Source organism: Adiantum capillus-veneris, chromosome 6, assembly GCF_014529385.1.
Source record: "Adiantum capillus-veneris isolate H3 chromosome 6, ASM1452938v2, whole genome shotgun sequence".
NCBI classification, from domain to species: Eukaryota; Viridiplantae; Streptophyta; class Polypodiopsida; order Polypodiales; family Pteridaceae; genus Adiantum; species Adiantum capillus-veneris.
The window spans coordinates 24,918,437-24,941,687 of NC_140936.1; positions in this window are offsets into that span (position 1 = coordinate 24,918,437).

Here is a 23,251-nt window from a genome sequence, read left to right on the forward strand (position 1 = left end):
GATTGGGCAACCATGGAAGCTATTACACAATAGAGAAAAATTGCAGGTTTTTTCTGTAAAAAGCAGCCCTCTCTCTCTTACCCATGGCATTTTCAGCTGATGTGTCAGTTTTTAGGCCATTTTCAGCTCATTTTTTACCCAAAAAATGCCATTTTTGATGCGAAAAATCCCAACGGAGTCAGAAAAATCCCTAAATTTGTGGGATCACTCGCATAAGAATAAAAAGCATAGATAAGCATCATTTTCCATCAATATACCATTTTGGGTCACTTTCCATGCAATTCTGCAACGACGCCTGTTAGCTGCTATTTTTGGCAATTTTTGCCCGCATCAATCTTTATAGGTGAGATGAGTGTGCCACCATGAAACACTTGGAATATATACATTGTAAAAGAAAATTAAGCATCTTATCAAGTGGAGAAGCATGCAAATGCGCCACATCCAGGGCCACGACTCCCCGGATAAGTATGTACACGATAATGACCGCAGTAGACGCTTCAACATATATCACAATATGTACATGATTGCTTTTATTTTCATACATCGAGAAGTGTCAAGAGTGAGGTGAATGTTTTTATTTCACACTATGTACGTTCCATGGCACGACATCCACCCCCTCTGAACCTGCACATCCTCCGGTATGTGCCACAACAACATTTGTAGAGCATTAAAACTCATGGTCAGACGCCATATTCTCACTTCCATACTCAGTTTGCATATAATTGGCTTCATCATCCTCTTCACTTGGTTGTGCATCAAATGGATCAGCATTCCCTCTTATTTTGAATAATTTAATTATTTTTCCTGCAATGGGAATTTTCAGTTCTGTGCCATCCAGTTCACGCAAGGTGTAAGTTGCACTTCCATGCACATGTTTGACAACATAAGGACCAAACCATCTCTTTGCAAGCTTCCTTATTGTAGAGTGCTGGTTTTCAAGGCTACTATCGTACACCAACACCCAATCACCTTCTTCAATGTCTTTCGGTCTGTACCTATGCATCTTGTCAATCTGTCTTTGTTTTTCATCAAGCTTTTGCAAGCTCAATGTCTTCAGGCCTTCTTTCTAATTGCCGTATACGCAATGCAAGAAGGTCTTCTCTACTCATTGTTATAGAATTGATATTTTATTATCTATTGCAATTGACAGGTGGCAAAAGCATCAGCAGATAATGGATTATGCAGAAGGATGTTACATTTTATGTATATTTGATTATTCAAGTGCTCTTTATGAGCTTTGGCCAATTATGTCCGGCCGGCCAGTTTGTACTCATAATTGGCCATTTAAGAAATCTATAAAACAAATACGTGCAAGAGGGAAATGGTCACTCTTGCACCGGGGGAGATTGCACCCAGTGTCTGTGTATTCTTCTTTCCTTCCTCTCTTCTCTCTTTAGCACTCCACTCTAGGAGGTGCGCTTGCACGTGCTCTCTCAATCTCTCTCGCTCTCTGTCTCTCTCTGTTCGTGTATCTTGCGATCATGCGACCACGTGATTGTGCGAGGTATGCCGATTAACCTATTTTATGCTGTTTATTATGTTATTTCGGGTATTTCGCAGGGCAGCCACGTCCTCCCACTTGTATCAGTGGTATCAGAGCTATGGCTATGCTCTTGGACTTGCAACGATAATGACTATGGAGACTATTGTGAACAAAGATACGTCATGCTTACTTATACTTAATTTTTCTTGTTTAAAATTAGAGGTACGTGATTATTATGAACCTCCTTGCATCATAAGTATTTCAATTTTGGTTTTTTTTAATGATTAATCAAATGTCTATATAGGTAAGGATAATTGGGTGTACCATAAGTATAGTCTAGAGCAAAATATCAGTTAATATGATGCATGCAATTGAACTCAAGTACAGAAAGAAAGAGATTAGGCTATCATATTGTTTATTAAACCTAAGAGGGTAGAGCTACAAGTAATGGAGATTTGATTAGTTTCTTCTTAGCTAGGAGAAGAAGCAGTAGAGGAAGTGAAAATTGACCAGAATAGGAGTAAATCCTAGGAGATCTCAAGGGATCTATGGGGCTCCAGACTGATACCACTAGTACGGATGCATGGTATCAACAAACAACCATTGGAGCACGACAAATCTTCTCTCAACCCCACATAAATAATCTCGATAGCCAGTGAAGCTTTGTCTGGATGAGTTCTGCTTAGGACACACATCTCAACGAACTTTGAGTGACCTTCAAGGTCCCTTCCATTGTGCAATAATCACGGCAGAATCGGGATTTGACCATAGCTAGTGCTGAATGCAGGATAATAAACCTTAGACTGTCGTGGGAACCAAAAAAAAAACGATTATTATTATTATTTTAAATCATCCCCTAGCAAGCAATGGTTATATGGCCTGCAGCGGCACTAGCTTCAAGCCGACGACATTAGGAAACTTTGCGCTAGCACTTGAGAACTCTAGCTTGCTTAAGAGATGACGGGGGAGTTGTCGCCATTTGGCGCACTACACAAACTGGCCGCCTCAAAACCGGCTGGCTGCAACATAGCTGTGTCAAACTGGAGTGTGCGTTCTCGACCCACCACACAATGCCAAGCTGGACACCATGCAGCTTCGCATCTACAACCAGCGATTTTCAATGGTCCCCAATTGCACCAGCTAAAGAGCGGCCCATATTTCATCGCTATTATCAGCCACCAGAGAAAACGGCGCTCTCCCTCTTTCTCTCTCTCTCTTCATATGGCTGCCAAAATTGGTTGCACACTACTCAACCGCCATGCAAAGCCTTTGTCGGATATCCAGGCATCCACTCTCTCTCTCTCTCTCTCTCTCTCTCTCTCTCTCTCTCTCTCTCTCTCTCTCTCTCTCTCTCTCTCTCCCTCTCTACACAGTAACTGCCTCGAGCTCTCTCTCCACCACTCATCCCCCACGAGTTGTTTTCCCATTCCCGCCAACGTTCGTATCCATAGGAATTGACGACCTGCATACTGCCACTGAAAAGAATGAGATAGACCCGCTGTTGCAGCCTGCTATCTGATCTCATCCACTTGTCCCTCACCCACTTCATCCTGCAATGCCATCAACCAACCCGCCCTCCACCAGTGATGTCGCATTCCCCTCGCGCATCCAATCACCTACTAATAGTGGTGGTTTACCCACCACCTTTGCATGCACATACTGAACCCAAAAGGGGACCATTTGGATCACCCAGTCAACTCGCTTTGTATCACCCACTCAACTCTCTTTGTATCCCATGCAAGTTTCCACTCTTTCTCTTGCCACCACGGGTTTCCCTCTACCACCTTTGACGTCCACTCATCTTGGTGCCACTCCACTGCATGGCGGCCCCTGCCTACAAGGCATGCCAACTGCCAACTCAACCGTGACTAGCCACTCACACTTAAGCTCTGACGTTATAGTCCACCAAATTCCCTCACCCACTCACGTCCTACACAGCTATCAATAACCTAAACTCAAGAAACCCAGTTCCTTTTAGTTGGACCTCGTGGGTTGGACTGTTGGGGGGCATGGCTGTAACCATCCATCACAAGCCCCTTCTGTAGCAGCAGTAACGCAAGGCCAAGAATCTCCCTTGCGCTTCAGCCCCACAACAACGCCAGTTGTGCTTGCAAGAGCTGTTTTTCAGCCCAACAACAGCGCAACACAGCTCCCTTCAGCTCCGCTTCGGGCATCCTCGGGAATTGACGTGTCTTACACTGGTTACTTATTGGCAAGATTTACCGGCACCATCGACCACCTCTTCAACGTTCCAAGAATTCTCTATCTTCCACGGACAACTATGGCTTTGTCTTCACCCAACGACACAAGTGCTATCCTTGACACCCTCCGCTCCTTGCAGGATGAGCTCACACAACTTCAACGAGACTATGACCGCTTGGAAAACTGCTTCCGAAGGTTTTGTCTTCGCCTTTTGGACATGCAGGCCTCTGTCCAGGCCTTAAACTCTACTTTAATGGGCCTCACCGAACACCTCCTCAGACGACCCTCCTCCACTGACACCAAGAAACCTCGGCGCGACCCTCCTAGCACTACTTTCCCTGCCTCTACACAATAGCATGTGTTTTTTGTTTTCTTAATTCTTATTTTGTAATAAGCCTATCCAGGCTCCCCTTGGCCCTCCTAGTTTCATAGATCTCTATGCAGCCTACTTTATTTTTACGGATATCGCAACAGCTCTGTCAGCTCCCATATGCCGGGATTCATAACTAGTCTTTTGGTTTGTTTTAAGTTGTCAACACTTCTCGTAGCACACGTAACCTAGCATGGTTATTTTTTTTAATGATTTTGTCATACGATCACCACATTATTTCTCGCATTTTTGTCTGCATTGTACTACATAATTTTAATTAGCACAAGTTAGTATAAAATTTGATCTGCTCATATCTACAAATATCCACCCTAAAACTCTCCGTTGTAACCACTTTCTGCAAAGTGTATCATGATACTACTCCGCCTTTTGTGATTCGTTCAGGTTATCACAAGTCATGAAATCATTTGCAGAGATTCAAATTTGATGTACTTGCAACTTTATGGAAAAACAAAAAAAACAAAAACAAAAAAAACAAAATCTTGCTAAATGACTCGCATATTTTTCTACTTCTTAGTAAAAATTGCTCAACATGCCTATCTTTATTACATTCACCACACATTTAGGGAAATGTGACTATGTGTCCCGCCAACATGCACCCACATGAGATTATTTTCACTACTTATCTCATGTCCAATCATTCAGATAGAGACATGCAGACCAGACTGGACACTATTTTCTTTTCAGTTTATTATAAGCATATCATTAACTACAAATCGGTGCTTATTCGACTGCATATACTAACCCTTTTATACCAGACAGGGCTACCCCATCTTCTTACATAATCTCAGCATAATAATCCCACTTTCTCATCAATCAAAGACGAATCATGGTAGGCCTCGGTAAGTAGTCAACATACTTTTATCCTTCATATGGAGTTGTAATGATTCCACCACAATTTAATTCTTACTTCTCTTATTTTGGCCCATTGAAACAACTTAGACTAGTTTGGGTCTTGCATTATTTTTTATGTTCGTTTGTGGCATTAGTGGATCTATGCGAGAATTACAAAGTATTTTTTCTCGCTAAGTTGTCTCACATTTCAATTTCAACAAGGTTATGGATAACTTTCTATTTTAATCTTGTTTACTTTCTTTTCAAATTCCAATTATGAAGTCATCGTGCCAGCACTATACATCTTAAAAGTATAATCACACACTAATATTAAATTGAATTCTAGATAGACTGGATATTCTTTTCTTTCATTGCAAATTACTAACACAAAATTACCAGTTGCAGTACTCGTACCTCTCCCCATATGCCACTAATGGTATAAATACCCTCATGGAAATTTTATAGAGATGCTTTGTTAATAAGCTATGTAGCTACTCCAGTGAGCTAAGGTGCTTTGGGATATTGCACAACAATTTGTAAGTGCTTTGATATACTGCATTGTGATGTCAACAACATAGTAAATATTTTTATATCTTGCCTAGTCCATTGGTCACGTACACACAGATTCGCCGATCTAGGCAGTGTGTAGATACTCATCTTGGTGCAGATCCGCCGATTTAGGCAACACATTGAACATTACAGATTCATGAATTTTAAACAATACCAGATGCAGATTCGCCGATTTAGGCAACACCAATCACGAAATCATGCTGCAGTGGCTGGCCACCACTGTAACTGGTATGATTTTGTTACCCGAGTACATAATGAAATTGATTTGGATTTGGACTTATATTGTGGAATTGGAATTGGATTGGGAATTGGTATCTGATGGTTACTTTATCATGGTAGTGTATATGTGATGAGACTTGACATTATGAGATTGATGATGAGTGTGACCAATGATATCCTGATTCATCAGGGTATGACATATACTGCTTATTCTAGTGGTATGGGACACTAGAATAGGTAGTATGTGGATGACGGCAGGCATAAGCAATGTTGTCTAATTTTATGAATTTCTTACTATTTGATACATATTTCTAATCATTGTTTTTGACAAGTATTGTTTGCATATTTTTTCGCAACTGAGGACAGTTGCTTTTCAACGGAGAGGTATGTTATAGAATTGATATTTTATTATCTATTGTAGCTGACAGGTGGCAAAAGCATCAACAGACAATGGATTATGCAGAAGGATGTTACATTTTATGTATATTTGATTATTCAAGTGCTCTTTATGAGCTTTGGCCAATTATGTCCGGCCGGCCAGTTTGTACTCATAATTGACCATTTAAAAAATCTATAAAACAAATACGTGCAAGAGGGAAATGGTCACTCTTGCACGGGGGGAGATTCCACCCAGTGTCTGTGTATTCTTCTTTCCTCTCCTCTCTTCTCTCTCGCCGTGCCGGCGTAGCACTCCGCTCTAGGAGGTGCACCTGCACATGCTCTCTCAATCTCTCTCGCTCTCTGTCTCTCTCTGTTCGTGTATCTTGTGATCATGCGACCACGTGATTGTGCCAGGTATGCCGATTAGCTTGTTTTATGTTGTTTATTGTGTTATTTTGGGTATTTTGCAGGACAGCCATGTCCTCCCGCTTGTAGCACTCATTCCATCTTCCCATGGCAATACATTCCATTTAAGAACTAAATCTTCAATTGGCATCACAGGTTTTTGACCATACATTAATTCAACAGGCATATAGCCAGTGAACTATGTGTTGTACGATCAGCCCACAATGCAAATGGCAGTAACCTTGGTCACTCTCCAAGCTTACCTTCATAAGCCTTAGCTAAAGCTTTGATTATTGGAGGATGTCCTCTTTCACTTTTGCCATTTCCCTCTGGGTTATAAGCACAAGTTAAAGCTAGTTTGATGCCCATTCTAGAGAAGAATTCCCTTGTTTCATCAGCATCCAATTCTCCTCTATCTGCAGTTATCTTTCCCACACACCCATAGCGACAGATCACATCTTCAAGAAGAAATTTACATACAGCTTGTGTACTCTTTGTCCTCAATGCTCGCCCTTCAAATTGATTAGACAAATCTTCTCTTGCAAGCACCAAATACCTCATTTGCCAAAGTCCCAAAGTCATTGTAACCAAATCCACAACCCATTTGTAATGCATGGCTAATGGATAAGTAGGATGTAGTCCATCACGATGCCGTACATTTGAATACATTTGGCATGTTAGCAAGACTCCACAAACTCAGCCACATCCTTATACATCCCTTTCCACCAATACCTTTCTTTTACCTTGGCAAATGTTGCCCATACACCTCGATGTCCTACCCATAAACTTTCATGGAACTCCTTGATGATTTGTTGCTGAGTAACCTTATCGCATACTACGCGCAATGGTGTTCCATCTCTTCGTTTAGGATGCTTCCATAGGTAGCCATCCCTCAAGAAGTATCCATATGCTTTTCTTCTTATCCTCTTAAATTCTTGCTCAGTCCAATCATCTTGCTTCTGTAGAGTACTTAAGTAGCGACCTATCAAGAGCCATTCATCCTCATATAGTTCCTCTGAAAAGGACTCAAGTGAAGACACAAAACATGCATGACTACTCTTTGCATGATCAATAGTGTAAAACTTTGTGCCAACATCATCTCCCTCAATAATCATGTCATGTTCATCTTCATACCTTGCCCTAGATAGCATATCTGCCATTGGATTGTCTTTCCTAGCAATATGCTTGAACTCAGGATTCAAGGACTTTATGTAGGCTATCCATCACAGCATTGCAATATCAGGAGTTGAACAGTTTGTGATCATTCCAAGAAGAGGCAAACAATCAGTTTCCACAACCACTGATGCCCCTATCAAGTACTCCTTGTCACACCTCAATGATGTGACGACCCCCCATAGTTCCCTTTTTACTTGTGCATAATCGCGTTGGCGAGAACTCAAAATCTTGGCTCCAAATCTCACCACATACCTATTTCCTTCATCATCATCTTGCCCTACTGCCCATCCTATCCCTGTAGGACTCGTGTCCACTGTCACAATGACAGGTCTCTCACATGCATAGTCTACCTTTCTCAAGGTTGGCGATGAAAGAAGTAGCTTCTTTAGCTTTCTCATGGCTTTTGTGTGCTCTTCTTTCCATCGAAACTTTTGATTCTTTCTCAACAACCTATAAAGGGGATCTGCTACATGTGCATAATGTGGTATCCAAATAAGATAGAAGACGCAAGCACCAAGAAATCTTAGAACTTCAGTTATAGTTGTACATGTTTCTTTCATGTTTTTGATTGCATCCATCTTTTTTGGACAAGGTCTTCTACCATAAGGACCACACATATGCCCCGCAATCAACACTTCATTAACACCAAATACAAATTTTTGCCCTGACAGGGTAAGATTAACTTCTTCAAGCTTTGACAAAATATTCTCACACTGTTTGATATGGTCTGCAACAAACTTACGGCACCCCCTTGAATCCATAGATTCATCTTTATCTTTGTCTTCACATCCTTTGATGGGCACATCATCAAGAAATGGCATTGTGATTTGAGGTATGAAATCACGTAGAACCATGTTCATCCCATTCATCATGTGTGCAACTGAATTTGTTGCTCCTTGAGTTAAGGTATACATCCTTACCAATCCCAAAGGTGTTTTCATAGTTGTCAGATCTCTACTCTCAACATCTAGCTGAAATTGATCGTACCCGGAATAGAGATCTCCCATTGAGTAAATTGACCTTCTTGCAAACGCCTCTGTAAATTCATCCACTATAGGTCCTGTACCCACATTCCTGATGGTAACCTTGTTTACAGGTTGCATATCTTGTATGAACCTCAAAGCTCCATTCTTCTTAGGCACAGTGAACCACCTGTTTGAATGTGGCGCACCAGAAGGCTCCAAGATACCCATGCTAATCTTTTCATTGAGTAGTTCTATTAACTTTGGCAAATGTGCTTTTGGAACCGGAATTGGGCGTAGATTCCAAGGTACGTGAGGGATAGTGAAGATCACCATAGGTGCAACAACATTAGGATCAACACACCCTATCTCATGTGGCTGGAAAGAAAAAGCCTTACCATGTCTTGAAAGCATTTCTTTAAAATTCTTCTTCTCTTCTTCTATTAAAAACTCTTCACAACCAACTTTTATCTCTTTTAGGGATTCCATTGTGAACTTGTGTCCAGTTCTTTTTGGATCCCTGAGACTCGGCTGCAAAGAAGCTTGCTCTAGCTTTTTCCTACAATCTGATGGTAAAGGTAAGGCCACTGGTCTCACTTTCTTTGCCACCATTTTGTACTTGGTTTCCACATGCACTTTCGGTTCTTCATTAGCATTGAAATCTTTCTGATCTTCAAAAGACTCAATCACATCATACATTTTCATAGAGCATACTTCTACAATGTGGGTTCCATCTTGCATGCTAGAGTCCATTATAGCCTCAAGCTCAAGCATAGTATCTACATGAGAAACTTGTTCAAAGAAACCTGAAATGCATTCACTATCCTCTATGAAACCATTTTCTTTCATGTATTTGTGTACACTATATACATATTGTCGCACACTTCTTTTCATATCCTCAAGCTTCATAAAACATACTGACCCATGCTCTGTTAATCCTTGGAAACCTGTAGAAAAATCGTCAGGCAAAAATATTTTTCTTCTTGTACCATTGCAATCCCGCTTCACAATGGTACATGGCCAAAACCCCTTGTCTCCCTGTACTCTTTGAACTCTTTGTTCGCTTTTGGTAAAGGATATTCACGAAGACTATTGCAGTTCCTCTCGTGATTCATACACACAGTCAAAAATTGCACAGCTCACTTCCCATCTCTGCTCTTTACCCTAGCATAAGCAGAACCATTATCCAAGACCTTTGTTTCCATGCAAACGGCTGTGATGTATGGCTGCCCAAGGATAAGAGAATAGGTAGACATCTCCTGCACAAAGAAATTCTGCTCATCCTTCACATTACCAATCGTCACTTTCATATTTGGACAAGCCCCATACAACTCTCCTAATGAGTTATTTGCAGCTCTAATCATCCACCCATGGTGCTTTGCCGCATTCCTTTTGGCTTGAGGCCATCATGTGTGCCACTTATGTACTTAACAGGTGTCCTACGAAAGCTTTGCATCTATCGGCCACTTACCCTTCATGTAAAGTCTCTTGGACATAAGATTGATCTCAGAGCAGTGATCTATCAATGCAACATATGGCTCCTCAAGATCACCCACCTTGACTAAGGTTTCTGTTTAGCTCTTGCCCAATGACTTTTGGAGTAGTGGATTTTATAGGAGGCTTCATCATCATCATCACCATCTACAAATCGAGCATGTGCATCTCTTCGAGAAGACTGGTAGCATCCTACCACATTTTCATCACAATCACTCTCTTGGATATGTATTCCATGTGCCTTATGTGACTCCCCTTCACCCTCAGACTGTGGAGGAATAGACTCAGTGAGAGTTTGCCTCTTTCTTTTTATGATATCTATCATTTCTTCATAAAACTCACGTTTAGCAATGCCAAGAACCTCACCCAAGGTAAACTCAACTTTGCTATTCAAAATCCTTTCCTCCAATACCTGGTTTAAGTTTGTGGTAGCTTCAATGTCAGATTGTAGTTTGTATGTAGGGCCTTTTGCTTTAGCTTTTCCTTGCTCTTTCTTCTTTCCTGTAGATGCCTCCTCTATAGGAATCTCAGGAGGAGGAGGCACATGTGGTGGAGCCTCATAAGAAGGTCCTGGATCCTTTCTTCCACCAGCTCTTGTAACCCTCTTTGAAGTAGAAGGACCTGCATCTCCATTCTCACGTCTGCGCTTCTCTTCCACAATTGCTTCATTGTTATAGCATTTTGCAAGATAGGCATGCACTGATAACGAGTCCACAGGGTCATCCCAACCTGTTGTATGGCGTATGAAATCACCGGCTTCTTGTAATACCTGTTTAGTTACCTTCCCTTTTTCGGCTGAGGCTACTGCATATGGCCATAAGCTATCAACCTCCTCAAAATCATCTGGAGTATACTTTAACACTTTCTTTGGAATTAGCTCTATCTTTGCCCCATAGGTAGCAGCCTCCACTGTAGAAATAGCATGACTAGTTGCCATATCCTCCACTAACTTCCGCATACCTCCTTTTCCAAAGTTAGTTCCTAATGGCATACCTGTCTCCCGCAAATGGACCTTGCCATCCTTAAAAAACACAAGATCTCTTTTTAAGGCATCACCAAAGCTATCACAATCCCTTCTGCCATGGTCCGTGCCATCACACCATATGCATCTGTGCACAAATCCTTCTTTGCTTTGGGATTTTTGTCCTTTAACAGTAGGTTGTCCTTTTTCTTCAAGCCTTGTTAGCTTTAACTTCATTTATCGCATGCCCTTAACAAGCTCATCAAGCATTGAATTATCACCTTTTGGACTCACAACAGTAGGCTTGGGTGGAATCTCTAACGTGCTAGGAGGAGAGGTAGTACCATTCACCACCATCTTGTCCCTACGACGTTGCCTCTTAGCAAGCAATGAGACCGCATCTTCAACCTCTTTCCGCTCAGCCTTTAGAACCTGTTCTGTATTCTTGTCTTCAAGGAGTAGCTCTAGATTTTCTTGGAGCTCATGACCTGCAGCTTGAAGGAACAATTCGGTCTTTTCACTATCCAAAGTAGCCCGCTCTGTTCCTGATAGTTGAGCATAGTGTCGCTCAAACTCTCTCAACAGTTCGGTGATGGAGAGTCCTTCTTTTGGCTTTGCAACCCATTCCAAGAAGGTCCTTTTTGTAACCCTTTCAGAGTCCTCCATGAAGTATTCCACCTTTAGGGATAATTTGAATTTCTCCCAACCTTCTCCATGCTCCTCCCTGATTTCCCTTACATGGTCTCTAATCTCAGGGACCACAACAAGCTCAAAACTATGAATCATGTCCACCTCTGGAACTCGTTGTAGCTCCATATCCTTTACATAACCACGAAGAAACTTTGTGACATATTTCCCTTCAAATTGGTCCATTTTGTTCACAATAGCTTGAAGGGATTTGGTTGCTGACACCTCCCTTCTTTTTGCAGCCTGTTGTTGTTGCATAAACATGGCGAATGCTTGAAACATTTGCATTGTGCCTTGATCAAAACTCATGCCTTGTTGCTCTTGTTGATCCATAGCTTTAATTATTTGTATTAAACCTTTCAAAACAAGTATTTGAACCCCCACCCTAGCTGCTTCGCGCCGGGTTCACCAGAAATGTCGAAAAGTGTGCGGTCTAGCTGGGAGGTGCAAAACCTCTGGCTGTGAGAGTTCGTGACGAGAGTCGCAAACCCTTTGCGAGAAGGTGTTTGTGGAGAAATACCAACCCTCTTTCTAGGGTGACAGAGAATCTAAGAGCGTTTGTGACAGCAAAGTCACAAACCCTCTTTCCTATCGTGCTTGGAAATTGTTTGTTTTCGTAGTCGAGAGTATGATGAGAGGATCATCAAATCACATTCAATTTCACTTAAAAAGACCATTGAAAAACACTAATGTTTCAGCCATGAAACCTAGATGCTCAAACAAGCACAATTCTCAATCAAAACCCAAACCTCTTTCATGGTATCATGTAGCCTCGCCCCCAATTACATAGTCGTAGCATCAAATAGTTGAAAGGAATGCTCAAGCTTCCACCTTCTTGGCGACCATTTTCTGATTTTTTAGAGATTTAAGAGCTTCTATATTGAAGCCCAAACACCATTTTGATAAGGGGAAACCCTAATTAACTCCCTCACAAGCTCAGATACAAGATTGCGAAGAGGCAGGACTGCAACACACATAGATTGGGTAACCATGGAAGCTATTACACAGTAGAGAAAAATTGCACGTTTTTTCTGTAAAAAGCAGCCCTCTCTCTCTCTCTCTCTTACCCATGGCATTTTCAGCTGATGTGTCAATGTGTAGGCCATTTTTCCATTTTGGACCAAAACTAGGCCATTTTCAGCTCATTTTTGACCCAAAAAATGCCATTTTCGATGCGAAAAATCCCAATCGGAGTCAAAAAAATCCCTAAATTTGTGGGATCACTCGCATAAGCATAAAAAAGCATAGATAAGCATCATTTCCATCAATATACAATTTTGGATCACTTTCCATGCAATTCTACAACGGTGCCTATTAGCTGCTATTTTTGGCAATTTTTGCCCGCATCAATCTTTATAGGCGAGATGAGTGTGCCACCATGAAACAATTGGAATATATACATTGTAAAAGAAAATTAAGAATCTTATCAAGTGGAAAATCATGCAAATGCGCCACATCCAGGGCCACGACTCCCCGGATAGGTAGGTACACGATAATGACCGCAGTAGATGCTTCAACATATATCACAATATGTACATGATTGCTTTTATTTGCATACATCGAGAAGTGTCAAGAGTGAGGTGAATGTTTTTATTTCACACTATGTACGTGCCACAACACGACAACTCCCAAGAGAACTTGGGTTACATGAGACTGCAACAAGCAAAAACAATTTCTTGTGGTTCTTTCCTTGAGTGATACAGAACACTGCCAAAGCTCTGATACCAATGTAAGGTGCTACGGAAGTGAATGTTGAACTTTTCTCAAGATGATTGGTCTGAACTGTTCTCAAGGGTTCCTTTTACTTACGGAAGGGAGAGCCTTCCGTTCCTTTAGTGAGAGAGTGCAATGGACACAAACAAAGTGGTGAACACTGTGAATGAAGGTGCATGAGACTGACAGATAGAGAGATAAGAGAATACGACACCAGAATGTTGTCAAACCCTCCTCTGAAGGCCCCACTCTTTATGACAAGAGCAGTCTACTTATGATTGCACAAATCTCTACAATGCTTTGGACTTGCCGACGATGTCGACGACGATGAGGACGACGACGAGGGTTGAAATTTGAAAAATGCTGAGGACTGAAATTTGCAAATCTTTATCTCCTGAATTCTGACTCTATGACGGTGACGATGTCGATGGCGACAATGCGACGACAACGCGCTAAAAACTAAGAACGCTGGTGCTACTGCTGATTCTTTCGCGATGGAATTGCAAAACACCGAGGCTGATCTGCAAACCAAAAATGCTAGGGCTGAAAAATCTGTCCTTGCTGAGGAAATCTGCTAACGCTAGGACTGATCTGCTGTCATTGTGGAATCTGCTAACTCTAGGGTTGATCTGCTGTACTGCTGTCGCTGGGGCTGATCTGCAATGCTAAAAAACGCTAGGCTTGGTCCTTGGGTGAAAATGCTAGGTTTACCGTCGGTGGGGGATCTTGTTGAGAAGGTGCCTGTTGAACGCGAAGTTCCTGCTGCCTCACCCCCAGAAAGTCCTAGCGCTAGGTTTCTGTATATACTAGCTCAGTGAAATTACCCTGCCCAATTCCCAACAAAAGTCACTTAAAAATAATAAGTGAAAAATGTCAAAAATAGGGAAAATAGGTCTATGCACTGTAAAAATGGTCGTGATGTTTTGATGGAAATCTAATGATCATGCTGTGTGCAACCAGAGGATATGCATCTACTCTAAGTGTCTGGACATGCATGGTCTGCGAACAGACTCACAAAAGTGCCAGATCACTTCCTAAGCTAACTGAACTGAACCCTTGCCATGAAGTAGCTTGTCCACGTACACATAGGGTTAGATGTGAAAGTGACATCTTCAAAGCAAGCTCAAAATCTAACTGGGATTTTAGGCTCTCAACCGGTTAAACCACGATTTTTTTCTGACACTATGTGGGGACCAAGGTAGAGTTGATTGTTGAACTTTGAACTTTGAACTTTGAAAATTTTCTTCCAAGTTTTACAGGCTACAGTGTACACACCGTCACCATGCCCTAGGTAGTATACTTTTTGGCCTGCCCAATGGGGCTAAGGCCTTAGTAATGCCTTCCAGGGGAGGTTACTTTCAAAAAATGCATAAATTTTTGATTGGTTGGTTGAGACTAAAGACACTCATTACAGAGATATAGCTTAGAAGATACTCATTACAAGGATTGAAGACTCTTAGATTGTTGTAATGTATATCATGAATCATGATGATCAATACTATAGACCTACTACTCATGTTTCTTCGGAATATTTGATCTTGACCTACCCTTTTGAGATGCCCTATAGTTCTGTCCCCCTCGTCGTCCTGCTCGATCTCCTCTTCATCATCTCTTGGTCAGCCTCTCTGCTCCACTCGATATAGCCTTGGTCACTAGCCAATGTTGGACCACTGCTTCTGCTCCTCGCTCTTTGTCAATCCTTGTCTCGTCACCCTGCATCCCTTGTCTATCAAGGATTCAAGACTCACGGTCGTTTGTTCTTGTGCGTTGTCTATTGCCCTTGATAATCGTTGGGCAAAGAAGATCTGCGCAAACTTCCAGCTTTCTACATGCCCCCGAACCTGCCTCCCAACACGCCCACTGTGATGTGGTGTTGAACCCCATAACCTTGGTTTTCCCAAGGTTGACAAACAATCCATTGTCACGAGCAAATAGTGTGCAAAGCATCTAAATGACGCTGCATCCCCTCTGGAGAGTCAAAAATCAACACAATATCATCAGCATTTAGTAACAACGGAATCCATGTCCTTGCTAGCTCAATCCCTCTGTCTCCTTGACGCTCTACATGGTCTGAAAACTCATCCACATACATCCCAAAAAGAGTTGGAGATAGGGGGCATCCCTGCTTCACGCCAATAGTGGAGTGGACCATGTCAGACATTCCCCCAGTAGTGCATATCCGCCCCATCACTGTCCTGTATAAAGCCAAAATACACATATCAGCTCTATAGGCACACCCATGTCCTGTAGTCTACGTATCAATCTGGCTCTCAGCACTGTGTCAAAAGCTTTGCGGAAATCCACAAAGCTATATGTCACGTGACACATCCAACCCTATATGTCTGTAGACAACATGACCAGGGTTCATTTAGTCAAGTCAGTCTAGAATAGGAAGTGATCTGGCACTTTTGTGAGTCTGTTCGCAGACCGTGCATGACCAGTCACTTAGAGTAGATGCATATCCTCCGGTTGCACACAGCATGATCATCAACATTCCCATCAGAATCCATTAGGGGAATTCCCCAAAGAATTAAACCTATTTTCTCTATTTTTGTCATTTTTCACTTATTTATTAAGCGACTTTTGTTGGAAACTAGGTAGGGCAATTTTGCTAAGATAATATATAAGCAAACCAAAGCTAGCACTATCTGGCAGAAGAAGAAGGAGAGCATTAGGCACTCAAGTGCAGCAGGCCCTCTGGAGACCCTTCTCAACAAGACGACCCTCACCATAGCCTAGCATTTTCAGCCCTAACAAGCCCGCGTTTTTGGATCCTTGAACCGGCACTTCAGCCCCAGCACCATGGCGATTTCAGCACCAACATGCTAGCGTTTTTTAGCCAGCCATAACCAGTGTTTTTATGCATGCTGTCCAATGTTTTCACGCCATAGAAACAACGATTTTGCATAGCCTAGATCAACGTTTTTGGTAGCAGCAACAACCAGCTACTTCAGTGTTTTGTACTGTCAGTCAACATTTTCTGACAAGGCAAATTCAGCAGACAGAAGAGCAGTAGATTCAACAAGTCCCAAGCACGATAGACAACATTGTTGACATCAAGTCACAGTAGCAGATAGCCTCATCCTCGTCGACATCAACATAGCAAGCACTTAGACTCATTGCATCAGCATCATTGTATCAGATTGTGCAATCAATAGTAGACCACTCTCGCCATCAAGAGTGGGGCCCTGGGAGGAGGGTTTTACAACGTCTTTGGTGTTGTGTTCTCTTCTCTATCTCTTAGTCTCATGCACCTTCACACACAGTGTCCATTCACTTTGTTTGTGTCCATTGCACTCTCTCATTGAGAACGGAAGGCTCTCCCTTCCATAAGAAAAAAAGGAACCTTAAGCACAGTTCGGAGCACTCATCCTGAGCAAAGTTCAACATTCATTCCGGTGCACCTTACATTGGTATCAGAGCTTTGGCAGTGTTCTGTATCACTCAAGGAAAGAACCACAAGAACCACATAATTTGTTTTTGCTTGTTGCGGTTGCACGTAACCCAAGTTCTCTTGGGCGTGTCGATTCCTAATCGTGTTTTTGAAGAGTGACAGGAAACCCAAGAAAGAAGGGCTTGTCCAGCCTCCCCTTGTGCCTCTTTTCACTCATTGAGAGCAGACCGTGCACTTAGCGGCTGGCCAATCGACGTGAGGTGGGAAAAAGCAACCTTGGTGTGAGTGCAAGGCCGCCAAGGGTGCGCCCATGAAAAAGAGCAGAACTCGGGTGAAGAGAAGATCCTTCTCTAACACAGATTGCAATCTAAAGAAGAACCTCAAGAACCTCAAGACCCACAAGAACCTCAAGAACTCAAGAACCCCAAGAACAAAGACCCATGAGAACCTAAGTTCCTTGTGAACTTAAGAACCCAAGACCATAAGAATCCACGACTTTAGTGGATGGTCATCACTCGAAGCAGCATGGATACTTTGCTTGGAGGTGATGAGCATGAGAGAGGCGAAGAAGAATTTTCCCCACCAGGAGGGTTTACCGACCCTCCCCCTTCCCCATCTACGAGAAGGATTGCACTAACTCCTATGGAGACTTTCAACAAGAGGATGATGGACACGGAGTTAGAACACAAAGCAAGAAATGCAGAAAGAATGGCAGCCATAGATCGTGAGTCCTCAGAAAGAAGGGCAGCCATAGATCGTGAATATGAAGCAAGAATGGAAGCCATAGAGCGTGAGCACGAGCAAGCACGCATGGAAAGACAAGCAGAATCTGATTGCGAGAACAAAGCAAGAAAAGAAAAGAGCGACCAACACATGAAAGAGTTTTTGCAACTCTTTTCTCAAGTGCAGGCACAGATGCAAGAGATTCGGGAAAAGGAGACTCTCTCAGTCTCTTCTTCTCCAAAGCATGACACACAGGATAAGCATGAAGAATTGTATGACAACGACAAGCATGATGATTTGCATGATCAAGATGTGATTTCTCACAAGCAAGATGATTTGCATGAAGATGATGTGTTAGTTGTGATTTCTCACAAGCAAGATGATTTGCATGAAGATGATGTGTTAGTTGATACTTTCTCTAATGAAGCTAACCTCATTTCAGATAAGATCGATCACGAAGAACCGATCTTGGCTCTCTAGCCTAGGTCCACAGAACCCCCACAGGAAGTATTATGTGTTCGAGTGATTTGTCAGCACGCATGGTACGAGTGTTTCATTCGTGATCGTTTCTTATATTTTAGTCAGCGTCTTTATGTGATCCTTTTCCTAGGCATGCCATATTGTATGTTGAGCACGATTCACTCATGAATGAGCACGGATGTATGTGGATGATTCTTGAAAAGCTAAAATGTTTGCACTCAAGGAACTCACATTCTATGTCTCTTCCTTGGCATGACACAGTCGTAGACAGATCACAAGAAGAATTGAGCATCAAGCATCGGCATGTCCATTGTGATTTGCTTTAGATGAGAAAGACGAGTTTGGATTCCATGTTTTGCGTGTGTTTGATGAATGATTTGTCACTCCGTCTCTATGTTCATCTACATTGCATGCACAGTCTTTAAGGAAGATGAGATTTTTTCCAGTCACTTTACATGGAATAGGTATGTTCATGTTTTTGTGTTGGAAGTGGTTTTAGGAATTTTCAGCCATGGAGATTCTTGAAGAAGGAAGAAGCATGACTATCGACAAAGTCGAAGCATCGAAGGAGCCACAGAAGAAGAAGGAGAGCATCAAACACTCAAGTGCAGCAAGCCCTCTGGAGACCCTTCTCAGCAAGACACTCACCATAGCCTGGCGTTTTCAGCCCTAACAAGCCAGATTTTTTGGATCCTTGAACCAGCACTTCAGCCCCAGCACCATGGCGATTTCAGCACCAACATGCTAGCATTTTTTAGCCAGCCATAACCAGCGTTTTTATGCATGCTGTCCAACGTTTTCAGGCCACAGAAACAACATTTTTGCACAGCCCAGATCAGCGTTTTGGTAGCAGCTACAGCCAGCTGCTTCAGCATTTTGTACTGTCAATCAGCGTTTTTCGACAAGGCAAATTTAGCAGAGCAGTAGATTCAGCAAGTCCCAAGCATGATAAACAGCATTGTTGACATCAAGTCATAGTAGTAGACAGCCTCATCCTCGTCGACATCGACATAGCAATCGCTTAGACTCATTGCATCAGCATCATTGTATCAGATTGTGCAATCAATAGTAGACCACTCTCGCCATTGAGAGTGGCGCCTTGGGAGGAGGGTTTTACAAAGTCTTTCTTGTTGTATTCTCTTCTCTATCTCTCAGTTTCATGCACCTTCTGTCATGGATGCTTGAGAGTCAGTCGCTGCCTGCATCATTGCCTATGTCATCGCCTACATCATCGCTAGAAGGCTCCATAAGAATCTAGAAGGATCTAGAAGTTCTAAAAGTATCAAGGAGATTCTAGAAGTTTCTAGAATCATGGAGAAGATTTCGAAAGAATCTAGAAGTTTCTAGAAAGCTCTAGAAAGTTGAAGAAGGATCTAAAAGAACTAGAAGGATCAAGAAGTTTTTAGAATCTTGGAGAAGATTTCGGAAGAATCTAGAAGTTTCTAGAAGCTTGGAGAAGATTCCGAAAGAAGGATCAAGAAGTTTCTAGAAGCTTGGAGAAGATTCCGAAAGAATCTAGAAGTTTTTGGAAAGCTCTAGAAAGTTGAAGAAGGTGTTAGGAAATAAGACGTAGCTAAATAGATAATTGAGTAGATTACTTAATGGAGAGAGACAGATTTATATACACGAGATTATAGAGAGAGAGAGAGAGAGAGAGAGAGAGAGAGAGAGAGAGAGAGAGAGAGAGAGAGTACACACGATATACGTGGTTCACCCAATGTGGGCTACGTCCACGGGAAAGCAGCCACTCAATGGCTTTAGTACTTCAAAACAAGAAGTAGTTTACAAAGGAATTATACCCTTAATGGAGCTCCCGCCTTGCTTCACTCTCACCACCTCACACTCACCTTGTTGCATCAACTTCACACTATGAAATGTGTGTAGAAATGGCCTCCTTTTATAGGCCAAAAGGGCTGCCCTCTCTTATGAGAGACAGCCATGTGTAGCCGCCCTTGTGTGAATAAGTCCAAATCGGACCCTCCAATCCGCCCATGTGTGGCCGCCCTTGAGAAGACAAGTTCGCTTTTGAATTCGGCCACCGGCCATTGAATTCGGCCACCGGCCACCGGCCATTGACTACCGGCCACTGGCCAACCGACTGGTTGTTTTCCGACCACTTTTCGGCCGCCGTCCGGCCATAATATTCCGGAGAAAATCATCCAGTTGCCCCTGATTCTTGTCCGTGAAAGTTTTGGTTTCCGGTGAGTGATTTTCCTTCATGCACGATGGCTTCTCCTCATAATGGGGGCTTTACAAATGTGCGCTTTTACCACAAAAAATTACAAGGGTAAATCAGGCTCCATACTTAACAATCTCCCACTTGGAGACTGATCTCCAAACCAAACCTGTGACTGCTTTCCATTCTGGCTTCTTATCCTTGAATGCCGATTGAAGATGAGCAAAAGCTCAACTTCTCCTTGTTGACCACCTTTGTAAACATGTCTGCAGGATTTTCACTTGTATGCACCTTTCCTAGCTTTAGTTGTCCCTCTTCCAAAAGAGTGCGTATGAAGTGATATCTCACCTCAATGTGCTTTGTCCTTGAATGAAAGGCTGAGTTCTTCGCAAGATGGATAGCGCTTTGGCTATCAGTGTACAATACACAATTGTCTTGTTTGAATCCAAGCTCTTCTAAGAATCTGTGAAGCCACATAATTTCTTTGCTTGCCTCCGTCATTGATACATACTCTGCTTCCGTGGTAGAAAGTGAAACCACTTTCTGCAGCTTTGAAGCCCAGCTTACTGCTGTGCCTCCAACCGTGAACACATAGCCAGTAGTGCTCCTTTGAGTATCTTTGTCACCTGCCATATCTGCATCAGCATACCCTTCTAGAAAAATATCAGTTCCTCCAAAATACAAAGCATTTGTTGTTGTCCCTTTTAGATACCTAAGTATCCACTTCACAGCTTGCCAATGCTCTTTACCTGGGTTGTCCATGAACCTACTCACAACTCCCACTGCATGTGCAATGTCTGGCCTTGTCCAGACCATAGCATACATTAGAGAACCTACCGCTGCAGCATATGAAACTTTAGACATATAGGCTATCTCCTCTTGTCTCTGTGGACACATATCCTTCGTTAGTTTAAAATGACCAGCCAAAGGTGTAGAAACTGGTTTTGCATTTTGCATTGCAAACCTTTCTAGTACCTTCTTGATGTAATCTTCTTGAGATAGCTTTATTGTCTTCTTTGTCCTCTCCCTTGATATTTTCATACCAAGTATCCTCTTTGCAGCACCTAAATCTTTCATTGAAAAAGATTTGGACAGCTCCTCTTTTAGGTCTTTGATGTCCTGCATGTTAGCACTTGCAATCAACATGTCATCAACATACAATATTAGGATGATGAATTTCCCATCTCCCAAATTCTCCGTGTAGATGCAGTGATCCGAGTTGCATCTTGTGAATCCATGATCCAACATCCATCGATCAAACTTCAAGTACCATTGTCTTGATGCTTGCTTTAAACCATACAAGCTCTTCTTTAATCTGCAAACCATTTTCTCCTTACCTTTTACTTCATACCACTTTGGTTGAAGCATGTAGATTTCCTCCTCTAAGTCACCGTGAGGGAATGCCGTATTTACATCCATTTGCTCGAGATTTAGATCATGAGCAGCCACAAGGCTTAAGACAAGCCTAATTGAGTTCATTTTTACAACAGGAGAAAATATTTCATTGAAGTCAATACCTTTCTTTTGAGAAAAACCTTTTACCACAAGCCTAGACTTGTACCTTTTCTTCCCACCTTCTTCTTCCTTTAGCTTGTACACCCATTTGTTTTGAAGTTCCCGCTTACCTTTAGGCAACTCAACCAACTCCCATGTTTGGTTGCGATGTAGTGAGTCCATCTCCACTTGCATGCTCTTCGTCCATTCTTCTTTGGATTCATGTTGCATAGCTTCTTCATATGATTCTGGCTCTCCAGAATCTGAGATCAAGAGATGGTTGAAGGAAGGAACAAACCTTTCTGGAGGTCTACTTGCTCTTGTAGATCTTCGGGGAATAGGTTGAGGCTCCTCATTTGGTTGACGTTGTTGCACATTGTCACCGTTTGCAGTCCTTGAGTCTTCACCGTCCTTAAGCTCCATGTACTCATCACCTGTTTCTTTTGTTTGTTTTCTTTCCAAGTAATCTTTGTACATATTTTGTTCGTTAAAAATTACATCCCTACTCCTTAAGATTTTACCATCTTCAGGATTCCATAGGCGATACCCAAAGTCTCCTTCTCCATAGCCAATGAAGAAACACTTTTTGGACTTTGCATCTAACTTTGATCTTAGGCTTCTATCTATGTGCATGAAAGCCTCACACCCAAACACTTTGAGAAATGCATAATTCACCGGTTTACCTGTCCATGCCTCTTCTGGAACTCCCCCATCCAATGTCGTTGAGGGTGACCGATTGATTAAGTACACAGACGTACTTACAGCTTTCGCCCAAAGCTCAAGCGGTAGGCCTGCATGTAGCCGCATGCTTCGTGCTCGTTCCATGATTGTCCTGTTCATCCTTTCCGAAATCCCATTTTGTTGAGGTGTCCTTGGGGTTGTCCTTTGCCTCCGAATGCCATTGCTAGCACAAAAGCTTTCAAAAGCTTGGCTGCAATATTCGCCTCCATTGTCAGATCTGAGGCATTTAACCTTGGTACCTGTTTCATTCTCCACAAAGGCTTTCCACCTTTGAAATATGGAAAATACATCGGATTTATTCTTCATGACATAAACCCATGTTTTTCTAGTCGCATCGTCTATGAATGTTACATAGTACAATGAGCCACCAAGTGATGGTATACTTGCAGGACCCCAAACATCAGAATGAACCAACTCAAGTTTTTTATTTTTTTTTTCATTTCCTGATTTTTGAAATTTTACCCTCTTTTGTTTAACATAAACACAATCTTCACAGAACTCTAAGTCCACTTCTTTCAAACCTGGTAGAAGCTTCTTTGTTTGAAGGATTTGCATTCCTTTGGCACTCATATGCCCAAGTCGGTAGTGCCACACCGCACTGTCAACTTCTGTAGTTGCTGCACAAGCTGGAGGTTGCGTGCTAACAGTACACAAGTAAAGTGTACCGACTTTTTCACCCTTGGCAACCACCAAAGATCCCTTTGAGATCTTCCACCGTTTGTTTCTGAATGCAATGTTGTGACCTTCATCGTCCAATTGTCCTGTAGA